This window comes from Callorhinchus milii, unplaced genomic scaffold (genome assembly GCF_018977255.1).
Source record: "Callorhinchus milii isolate IMCB2004 unplaced genomic scaffold, IMCB_Cmil_1.0 Scaffold4, whole genome shotgun sequence".
Taxonomy (NCBI): domain Eukaryota; kingdom Metazoa; phylum Chordata; class Chondrichthyes; order Chimaeriformes; family Callorhinchidae; genus Callorhinchus; species Callorhinchus milii.
Window position 1 is genome coordinate 57,344,913 of NW_024704745.1, and position 10,422 is coordinate 57,355,334.

The following is a 10,422-nucleotide window of genomic DNA, read 5'->3' on the forward strand; positions in this document are numbered from 1 at the left end:
TGGTCGAAGAGGAGGGTCTTGAGGTGGGACTTGAAAGAGTCTAAGGAGGGGGTGAGGTGGAGTGATTGGGGGATGGAATTCCAGAGGTTGGGGGCAGAGTGCCTGAAGGCTCTCCCGCCAATGGTGGGGCGGGTGGGTTGGAGGACATGGAGCAGCCAGAGCCGGCTGAGTGGAGGGAGCGATGGGTTGGTAGGGGGTTAATAGGTCATAGGGGTAGGGTGGGGCGAGGCCATGGAGGGCTTTGTAGGTGAGGACCAGGATCTTGAACTGGATCCTCTGAAGGATAGGGAGCCAATGGTGTCGGGCGAGAGTGGGGGAGATGGGGTCACGGAGTTTGGTGCGGGAGGACACGGGCTGCAGAGTTCTGGATTATCTGCAGCCTGTGGAGGGAGGAGTTGGGAAGGCCGACAAGCAGGGAATTTGCATAGTCGAGCCTGGAGGTGATGAAGGCGTGAACAAGAGTTTCAGCGGCCTGAGGGGTGAGGTAGTGGCAGAGTCGGGTGACGTTATGGAGGGCAGTGGGGACAGTGGCTGTGCCCGGCAGTGGGGCCAGTGGCTGTGCTGGGCAGTGGCTGTGCTGGGCAGTGGCTGTGCCGGGCAGTGGCTGTGCCGGGTAGTGGCTGTGCCGGGCAGTGGCTGTGCCGGGCAGTGGGGGCAGTGGCTGTGCCGGGCAGTGGGGCAGTGGCTGTGCCAGGCAGTGGCTTTGCCGGGCAGTGGGGGCAGAGGCTGTGCTGGGCAGTGGGGGCAGAGGCTGTGCCGGGCAGTGGGGGCAGTGGCTGTGCCGGGCAGTGGGGGCAGTGGCTGTGCCGGGCGGTGGCTGAGCTGAATCCCTGTCTCTTCCTTGGTTGCCTGGGTGGCCACATCCCAAAGTCAACCCCATTGGTCCCACGGTCAGACAATCAGGTTTAAGTGGTGATGCTGGAAACACCCACTCGGGAAATAGTGCCCCCTTTGAGTGGAATCTGGTCACTACAAGGGATCATCTCCCCACAACCCTAGGATCTTCAATACCCACCTGGACAGGCAGAAGGGACCTCGGTTCCAGGATCTGCTTTGAGATGTCTCAACAACTCTATATTAAATGCGAGGATTATTTATGATATACATATTAAAAATTAACATGTATCTTGCTTGGTTATAACCTTTTGTGTGTCAGTCTGGCGTAGTGGTGACACTCTTACCTCTGAGTCAGAAGCTTGTAGCTTGAAACCACAAGTCGGGACTTGGAATCCCATAGTTTTAGCTGACACTCCGGGGAAGGTGTTTTGGATTGGCGGATGTGCCATCTTTTGGATGAGATGTTTAATCTGCTTTCAATGACCTGCCTGAAAATCTAGACTGATGCAGATTGCAAATTTTGGATGAGTCCAGCACTCTGTAATACAGTATATGTAATTCAATGCAAAAAGTTTAAAATGCACGGTCCCACGTTTAACCATTATTTCAATTTTGAAAACATACTTTAAGCAAACTAAAGTTAGTATATTGGCAATGCACCTTATTAAATAACCACTTCTATACTCGATGCAGCAAAGTCTACTTCGGTTCCGCTTCTTGAATATTGAATTTCAAAACAGTAAAATTTCAACTGTTAGCCAACTAAAATATCCAGATCCTTAAAGTTGCAGATGTCTATCTAAGCAGCTGTATCAAAACCTGCTGCCATGGAAACAAGATAGGGCAGAAGGGAGGAAGGGAATGGGCATGTAGTCACAGCTGGTTGGGTTGGCATAGTTCCAAATTGGTACAACCAGAGCATATGCAGGAATGCCTTCCTTACTTCTTTGCTACTTACTGATTTACTGTTAAAGATTTGAATGGGTGTAATTCCATAAGGTGGTTAGTCATTCACTCTAAAGGCCACAACCTTAGCACAATAGCCTCCTTTAATCCTTTCATTCACACACAGAAGTTACACAGTATTTTTAAAATTCTTTCTGTCACTTAGATTACCTACTTATGAAAGCCTGGTAGCATAATAATAATCCTAGCATTTGATATAGCGCTTTTCAAGTCTTCTAAATGTCTCAAAGCGCTTCACAGAATATACTGTAAAGTGGGTGAAACGCGGCAACCAATTGCGCTCAGCAGTGTCCAACAAACAGTCGTGAATGAGTGACCAAATTATTATTGTTTTTTTTTCTTGAGGGATTATTATCAGGTTTGTGGATTAAGGAAACTTGCCCAAGGTTTCACCCTGCCAGGAATCGAGGTGAAGGCGAGTGCTCTAACCACTGAGCTACAGAGCTCTAATGTAATACAGCATATTACATTGGTTTGCACAGTGACAAGCAACAAATTGTTTCCCCCAAACAGTGTGTTCTGGCTCATAGGCAGCCTGGCTAGGGGAGAGGCAGCAGAAGGAAACAATGAACAAATGCAATGTAAGAAACAAAAAATAGTTATTCAACTTATTTGTCTTTTATTGTGTTTAATTATTATCATTATTAGTTATTTTGTATCCTTTAATTTTATTTTCTTGCTGAAGGAAGAATTTGAATTAGGGGGACTCCCCTTCATAGTATTATTGGGAAAATCACATCTGTATATAGCAATATAAAAACATTCCAAAGAAATTTTGCAAGATAACCCTCATCCAACAGTTAATACACTGAAGCATCCATGCCACAAGTAAAGTTTAAGATAATAAAAGGATTTGAGAGAAATAATCAAGAAAAACTTTCCGAGGACAAGAGGACATGGATTCAAGATTGCGACCAAAGGGGTAAAAGCACAGGTTGAGAAGAATAATCCTATTATAAAATAGGATAAAATATTATAAAAATCCTTGTATTTGATATAGATTATCACATCTTCTAGACGTCTCAAAGTGCTTCACAGAATATACTGTAAAGTGAATTGACTGTACATTTTTGTGGGTGAAACGCTGCAGCCAATTGTGCACTGCAATGCCCCACAAAGTCATGGATTGAAGTGACCAATTTACAACAACAACAACTTGCACTTATATAGTGCCCTCCACGCAGGGTAGTGTCTCAGAGAGCTTAATAATAANTTTTTTAAAGGAATTATTACCCTGGAAAAATGATCTGCCAATCGACTAACCACTGGGTTCCTACTTACTGTGAGGTAAACAGGCGTGTAGTAAGGGAACTTGCCCAAAATTCTGCACTGCCCGGGAATCGAACCCAGGTTTCTTGCTTGCAAGTTGAGTGCTCCAATCACTGAGCTACAGGACTACACAACTTCTTATCCCAGAGGGTTGTCAGAGTAAAATGATTTAATGATTGGAATGATCTGACAGGAAGGACTATTAATGTATAGATTTTGGAGACATTTAAAGAATAAGACAAACCCAAATACAGAGAGGGGAAGGGTATTAGAGGCTACAGGGAAAGAGCAGAGAAATGTGATTATAATTGGTAANTTTTTTTTAGAAACAAACATAGCCATGAAAAAATAGCCTTGTATTGTGGAATTTCTCAAATGAATTTCTTTGCTTTTCTTGTTGATTCCACTCAGTAGAGGAGACTAGTATAGCATTAATAGGTAGGGAAATAAATACTGTATAGTAACTCACACAAAATATTTGGAATATGTTCTATGGTTAAACTTACATTTTAGAAATTTTGAAAAAACAGCTTTGCATTAATAGGCAGCGAAGCATTTATTGTTAAGTAAATAGCTCATAATTTGGATTGTGAGGATAAATTACAAAGTATTTTTTCAGTCAAAGGTTTGTATTCTATAAAATAAATACTCTATAAAATAAAGCTTGGACTTTTCAACAGTTTCCTAACATTCTCTTACTTATATTTATCCTTATTATGGCACTTCAATATTACACAACAATGTAGCTTATAGATTGAATACTATACTTTGTTTTGACAAATTTAACCTGATAAATACAGCCAAAAGAAGGCACATTTGGATGGGTTTGACAGAAATCTAAATTTTGACATGAGATCAGACATCACCATTTAGTGGCTTGGTAGAGAAGTAACAAAATTAGACTTTTATTATATTTTTCAAACTACAAACCCATTGATTTGTGAGCAAATAGGCCCCAGACAGAATAGCAGAGCACAGGTTATAATGTAGAGCTGGAGAAATTTCCATCAGTCTAGATTTTGGATGAGTAAAGCATATAATGTGGAATATAAACAATGTCACGGACTAGTTGGGCTGAATGACTTCTTTTCAGGTTCTATCCCATTCTGTGTAACTGCTTAATAGAACAATCTCGAGCTCACTGAAGAGATATAAATCTGGGGTAGTGGCAGCGGCAGGTGATGTTGAAGAAATTAAGGAAAGAGGAAATAGTCACAGCCTGCATGAAAGGTTTCAAGGAGAGTGAGGGTCAAACAAAGCATTGAGATTCCTTACACGCTCTGTGACTTGGGAACCAAGAAAGATAGACTTAATTTTGCCAACATTAAGTTACAGAACATTAACACTCATCCAGGACTTAATGTTTGATAGGCAGTCTGTCAGAACACCACTGTCCTAGAGTGGAGGATGGAGACAGAAAGCTAGAGTTGGAGTGTTATTTGCATAAATATGGAAATGGATCCCATGCCTGCAGATGATAACACTGAAGGAAGCATGTAGAGAAAGAAGATAATAAGGTAAGATGCAAATTACATTCATGAAGCCACCACTAGAGGGCTCCACTTAACCACTTACATTGAGTTTGAAGTGAAAGCCTGGAATTTTAATCAAAATATCCTATCAATTTGCTGCTCACATCCCCGCATTCTCCAATCCACTATCTGATCCTGAACATAAAAATGAGTGTGAAATACAATTGTTGTAAATATGAAGCTATGCAATATATTTCTTTGCATAAAGGGAAATCAACAGCTGTGACCAGTTACTAAGAAGCATGGTCGATTCTAGGATGCTGGACTAATTTAAATAATTTAATCCTGAAATGGGAAGACAGTAGGGTGGGTATTATGGAAGTATAAGATCAAACAGTCCAAAATAACCTTATGTTTCACTTAGATTGCTCTCCAAAGTTCTCAATGTATCATTCTCCAAATATGGTGAGTAGACAACAGAGGCCTGAAATTATTGTCAGTTTGTGCAGAATTTTGTAAAAATTCTTAAATTCAGTCTTTATTTTTGGTCAGCTGTGTCCAACACAATTGGAACCCTGTCACAATGCTTAAGATATCCAAGCCACACTGAGAGTTTCATATATGCCACCTATAGGTAGAAATTTATGTGTCAACAACAACAACAGCAATTTGGATTTATATAGCGCCCTCCACACCAGACGAGGTCTCAGAGCACTTCACAGTAACGGATCCCGGGACTGAGCCAGGGGGAGGGGGAGGAAGGTGACCAAAGGTGCGGTCGAAAAGAAATCAAATGTCAGGAATCAAATGTGCATTCTCTCCCCAGAGTGCATGTCCAGAGTATTAGGTGCAGGTTGGCTTGGGAGCCCCAGAGTGTGCGTTGAGATACTGCTGAAGTTTAACTACCTAAAACAATTTGTGCTGTGCATGCAAATTGCACAAAAGTGGTACAAAAGTGGCCAAAGGGTTCTCCCCTATCTGTAGGGGGAGGTGAGGCAGCTTGTGTGGAATATAAAGAGCAGCATGAACTAGTTGGGCCAAATGGCCTGCTTTCTTGCCATGCCATCTCACAGAGGGGAAAGTGCGACCAGTGTGCTCAGCCAACACGCAATTATTTGAAAAAGGAAAATATTCTCGCCATTGTCCAAGAAGGAAAATTCTTCAATCTCTAAAAGAGTGGCCAAACAGCAGCTTACTAATCAAGAGTGAGTAGTGTCCGGTTTCTAGAATTTCAAATCTTCCTTCAAACTTTTCCCTATGTTGCTTTGAATTTGGATTTCCAAAGGGTTAGTTTGTGTTCAGTGCTCAGTGTTTACTCTCAATACTGTACTTGTGCAAATGCTCTCTATCAGCTTGATCCAACTCAGTTTGGGAACTCATGAGTTGCTGACCAACCTTATTGTTCTACGGTAATCATAGAATCATAGACTATTACAGAAGGAGGCCATGCAGCCCATCGTGCCTGTGCTGACACTTTGGAAGAGCTACCCAATCAGTCCAACTCCCCCGCTCTTTCCATTTCAAGTAGCTATCCAATTCCCTTTTGAAAGTTCTTATTTGATCTGTTTCCACCACCTGTAATGTGTCAGTGCACTGAAGTTCACTGTCCAGTGACCACTGGACTGCCTGTCATCCTGAGCAGGTTTTTATATCACAGCTCTGACCGTTTGAAATTGCATTGGCAAAACTGGAAATTAAACAAAACCCGATATGAAATGGCTCATTAGAGAAATGTTGCGATTAGTATAATTTCTAAGTGCACATCTCTTAGTACTGCTACCCTTGATAGTGGCAAGAGAATTGACTTGTACCTCAAAAAATATAATTCCCACCCAATGTTTTTCAAGCTGGTTAAGATTGCTTTAGAGGTTTGTAGACTTAAAAATTGTTAAGACTGCATTAGAGAGCTCAATAAAATGGTTGTGATTCTGAGAACTAAGAACAGACCAATTTGCATGCATACTAAGATAAACTAATCGTCACTGAGCTCCTTTTGGCCCTTCCGAAAATAATTATTTATAGTGTCCTATGAACGCAATAGATAATCATAGCAGAGCTTGTTGTGAATACAGTGATGGATCATGACATTTGGTAAAGTATAACTATAGCAAAAAAAATTGTCAAAAGAAAACAGAACACGAAGGGGGAGGAAATGATGGAACAGACTAACTGGCTGGAAGATTTAAGTCATCTGTGACCATAGGTTTCCAAAGCAAGAATTTTGACCTTTACTCTGCTCAATTGAGTCCACATATTTTCTTTAGGAATAATTTGTTTTTACAAGGGAACTGGTTGGGTTAGTGAGATAAAACATTGTATATGAATTTGGCACATGATCAGCTAAACATTTCTTCTCAATGCTGACTGTAAGATATCAAGCCTACATCAGTTAGTAGCATTTTTAGCTCTGGGTAAGAAGTTACAACAACAACAACAACAACTTGGATTTATATAGCGCCCTCCACGCTGGACGGCATCTCAGAGCGCTTTACAGTAACGGATCCCGGGACCGACACAGGAGGAGGGGGAGGAAAGTGACCAAAGGCGCGGTCGAAAAGAAAGGTCTTCAGCAGAGACCTGACAATGGGAAGGGAGAGAGCGAGACGAAGGGAGTTACAAGTTAAAGCCAGGATTTTCAGCTCATAGTCTACGTTCTCACTCCACTGCAGTCATGGGGAAGTACTGCATTGGTCTAATACCACCTTTCACATGAAACATGAAAACATCTGCTTGTCCTTAGGTGAACGTTAAAGGTTCCATAACAACAACAAGATTACGTTTGTATAGCGCCTTTCACGTCGGGAGGACCTCCCAAGCATTTACAGCATTTCAGACCCGAGCTGAGGTCAGGGCAGGAGAAGGGAGGGGTGGGGAAGGGGGTGATTGATGGCATGGTCGAAGAGGAGGGTTTTGAGGCGAGATTTGAAGGAGGCTAAGGAGGGGGCGAGGCAGAGTGATTGGGGGATGGAATTCCAGAGGTTGGGAGCAGAGTGGTTGAGGTCACAGAGGTAGGGTCATTCAGAACTCTGCAGCTCGTGTACTGTCCCGCACCAGGCTTCGGGACCACATCACTCCTACCCTCGCTCGCCTCCACTGGCTCCCCATCCCCCAGAGGATTGATTTCAAGATCCTCATCCTCACCTACAAGGCCATTCACGGCCTTGCTCCCTCCTACCTCTCCAACCTACTATCCCCTACCTACCTGCCCGTACCCTCCGTTCCTCTGGCTCCGGTCTGCTCCACGTCCCCCGCCCCAACCGCCCTACTATCGGTGGTCGGGCCTTCAGCCTCTCAGCCCCGAGGCTCTGGAACTCCATCCCCCAGTGCCTTCGCCTTGCTTCCTCCCTTTCCTCCTTCAAGGCCGGTCTCAAAACCTTTCTCTTTGACCGTGCCTTCAGCTCCCCTCTCGACTCTCTTCCTCCTCCTCGCTCCCTCCCTTCCCTCCCCTCACCCTGACCATTTCCCCCCTCCTCTCCCCCTCCCTTCCCTCCCCTCACCCTGACCATTTCCCCCCTGCTCGGGTCATGACCCAACTGTGCAGCGCCTTGGGACGTCCTCCTGACGTGAAAGGCGCTTTATAAATGGAATCTTGTTGTTGTTGTTGTTGTTGTAGGGTGGGGTGAGGTCATGGAGGGCTTTATAGGGCTTTATAGGTGAGGATCAGGATCTTTAACTGGATCCTCTGAAGGATAGGGAGCTAACGGAGTCAGGCGAGAGTGGGGGAGATGGGGTCACGGAGGTTGGTGCGGGAGAGGACATGGGCTGCAGAGTTCTGGATTATCTGCAGCCTGTGGAGGGAGGAGTTGGGAAGGCCGACAAGCAGGGCATTTGCATAGCCGAGCCTGGAGGTGATGAAGGCAAGAACAAGAGTTTCAGCGGCCTGAGGGGTGAGGTAGTGGCTGAGTCGGGCGATGTTACGGAGGTGAGGGAAGGCAGAGCGTGTCATGGCTTAGAAGTGGGGAAGAAAAGACAGTGGAGGGTCAAACAAGACAATAGGGAGACCCAGTAAAATGTCCTCAAGACTTAAAAGATTATTTACTTCATGGCTGTTTGTGGACATTGCTGTGTGTGTGTCAGGGACCCACCCCCCATCGTGCTAAGCTAATGGGGGGCGGATATGAGCCTTTGGAAATAAACAAAAAAACAACTTGCATTTATATAACGCCCGTCATGCAGCACAGCGTCACACAGTGCTTGACAAAGGCGGAGCACAATGCCAAGTTAGGGGAAGGTGATCGTAAGTACGGTTGAAGAGGAAGGAGGGGGCAAGCTGGAGGGATTGAGGGAGAGTGATGTTTTATCATACTGTAGATTCTGTTACAACAACTTGTATTTATATGCACCATCCAGGCAGGATAGTGATTTGGGGTGTGCAGTGGCAGGGTTAGTGGAGTCCTGTCCTGTTTCGTGGAGTCCTATAGCTCAGTGGTTAGAACACTCAACAACAACAACAACAACAACAAGATTCCATTTATAAAGCGCCTTTCACATCAGGAGGACGTCCCAAGGCGCTGCACAGTTGGGTCATGACCCGAGCAGGGGGGAAATGGTCAGGGTGAGGGGAGGGAAGGGAGGGGCGAGGAGGGGAAGAGAGTCGAGAGGGGAGCTGAAGGCTCGGTCAAAGAGAAAGGTTTTGAGACCGGCCTTGAAGGAGGAGAGGGAGGAAGCAAGGCGAAGGCACTGGGTGATAGAATTCCAGAGCCTCGGGGCTGAGAGCTGAAGGCCCGACCACCGATGGTAGGGCGGTTGGGGCGGGGGATGTGGAGCAGACCGGAGCCGGAGGAACGGAGGGTACGGGCAGGTAGGTAGGGGATAGTAGGTTGGAGAGGTAGGAGGGAGTAAGGCCGTGAATGGCCTTGTAGGTGAGGATGAGGATCTTGAATTCGATCCTCTCGGGGATGGGGAGCCAGTGGAGGTGAGCGAGGGTGGGAGTGATGTGGTCCCGAAGCCTGGTGCGGGACAGTACACGAGCTGCAGAGTTCTGAATGACCTGCAGCTTGTGGAGGGAGGTGGCGGGAAGGCCGGCGAGGAGAGAGTTCCCATAGTCCAGCCTTGAGGTGACAAAGGCGTGAACCAGGGTTTCAGCAGCGTGAGGGGTGAGGTAGTGCCGTAGTCTGGTGATGTTCCGGAAGTGATGGAAGGCGGTGCCAGTTGTGGTGCGGATGTGAGGGAGAAAGGACAGCTCAGGGTCGAACAGAGCCCCGAGGTTCCTGACCGGCTTTGAGAGATGGAGAGTGCAGCCTTGGATGCTGATGGTGTCTGAGCCAATCAGGAGGGCCTCGGTTTTTCGCACGTTGAGCTGAAGAAAGTTGTCTCTCGTCCAGGACTCGATGTCGGACAGGCAGGCTGTCAGGACATCGGTGGTCGTGGAGTTGAGAGTAGAGGAGGAAAGGTAGAGTTGGGTATCATCTGCATACATGTGGAAGTTAACTCCATGTCTGCGGATGATGTCACCAAGGGGGACATCATCACTCACTCGCCTTTCAAGTGAGAGACCTGGGTTCGATTCCCAGGTGAGTGAAACCTTGGGCAAGTTTCCTTACTCCACATGCCTGATAGTAATCCCTTAAGAAAAAAAAATAATTTGGTCACTTCAATCCATAACTATTTGTGAGACACTGCTGTGTGCAATTGGCTGCCACATTTCGCCCACGAATATATAGTCAATTCACTTTACAGTCTATTCTGTGAAGGATTATTAAATCTATCAAATGCAAGGATTATTATTATTATTTATGTTAGATGCTGAGCAAGGGAGAGGGGCAAGTTACACATTTCATAACAGATGAAATCTGCTTCTACATAACCCTACCACAAAGCAATGTTTCTGAAGACTCACAAAAACATACGCTTTGATTTTTACTGCATCTTTCATCCC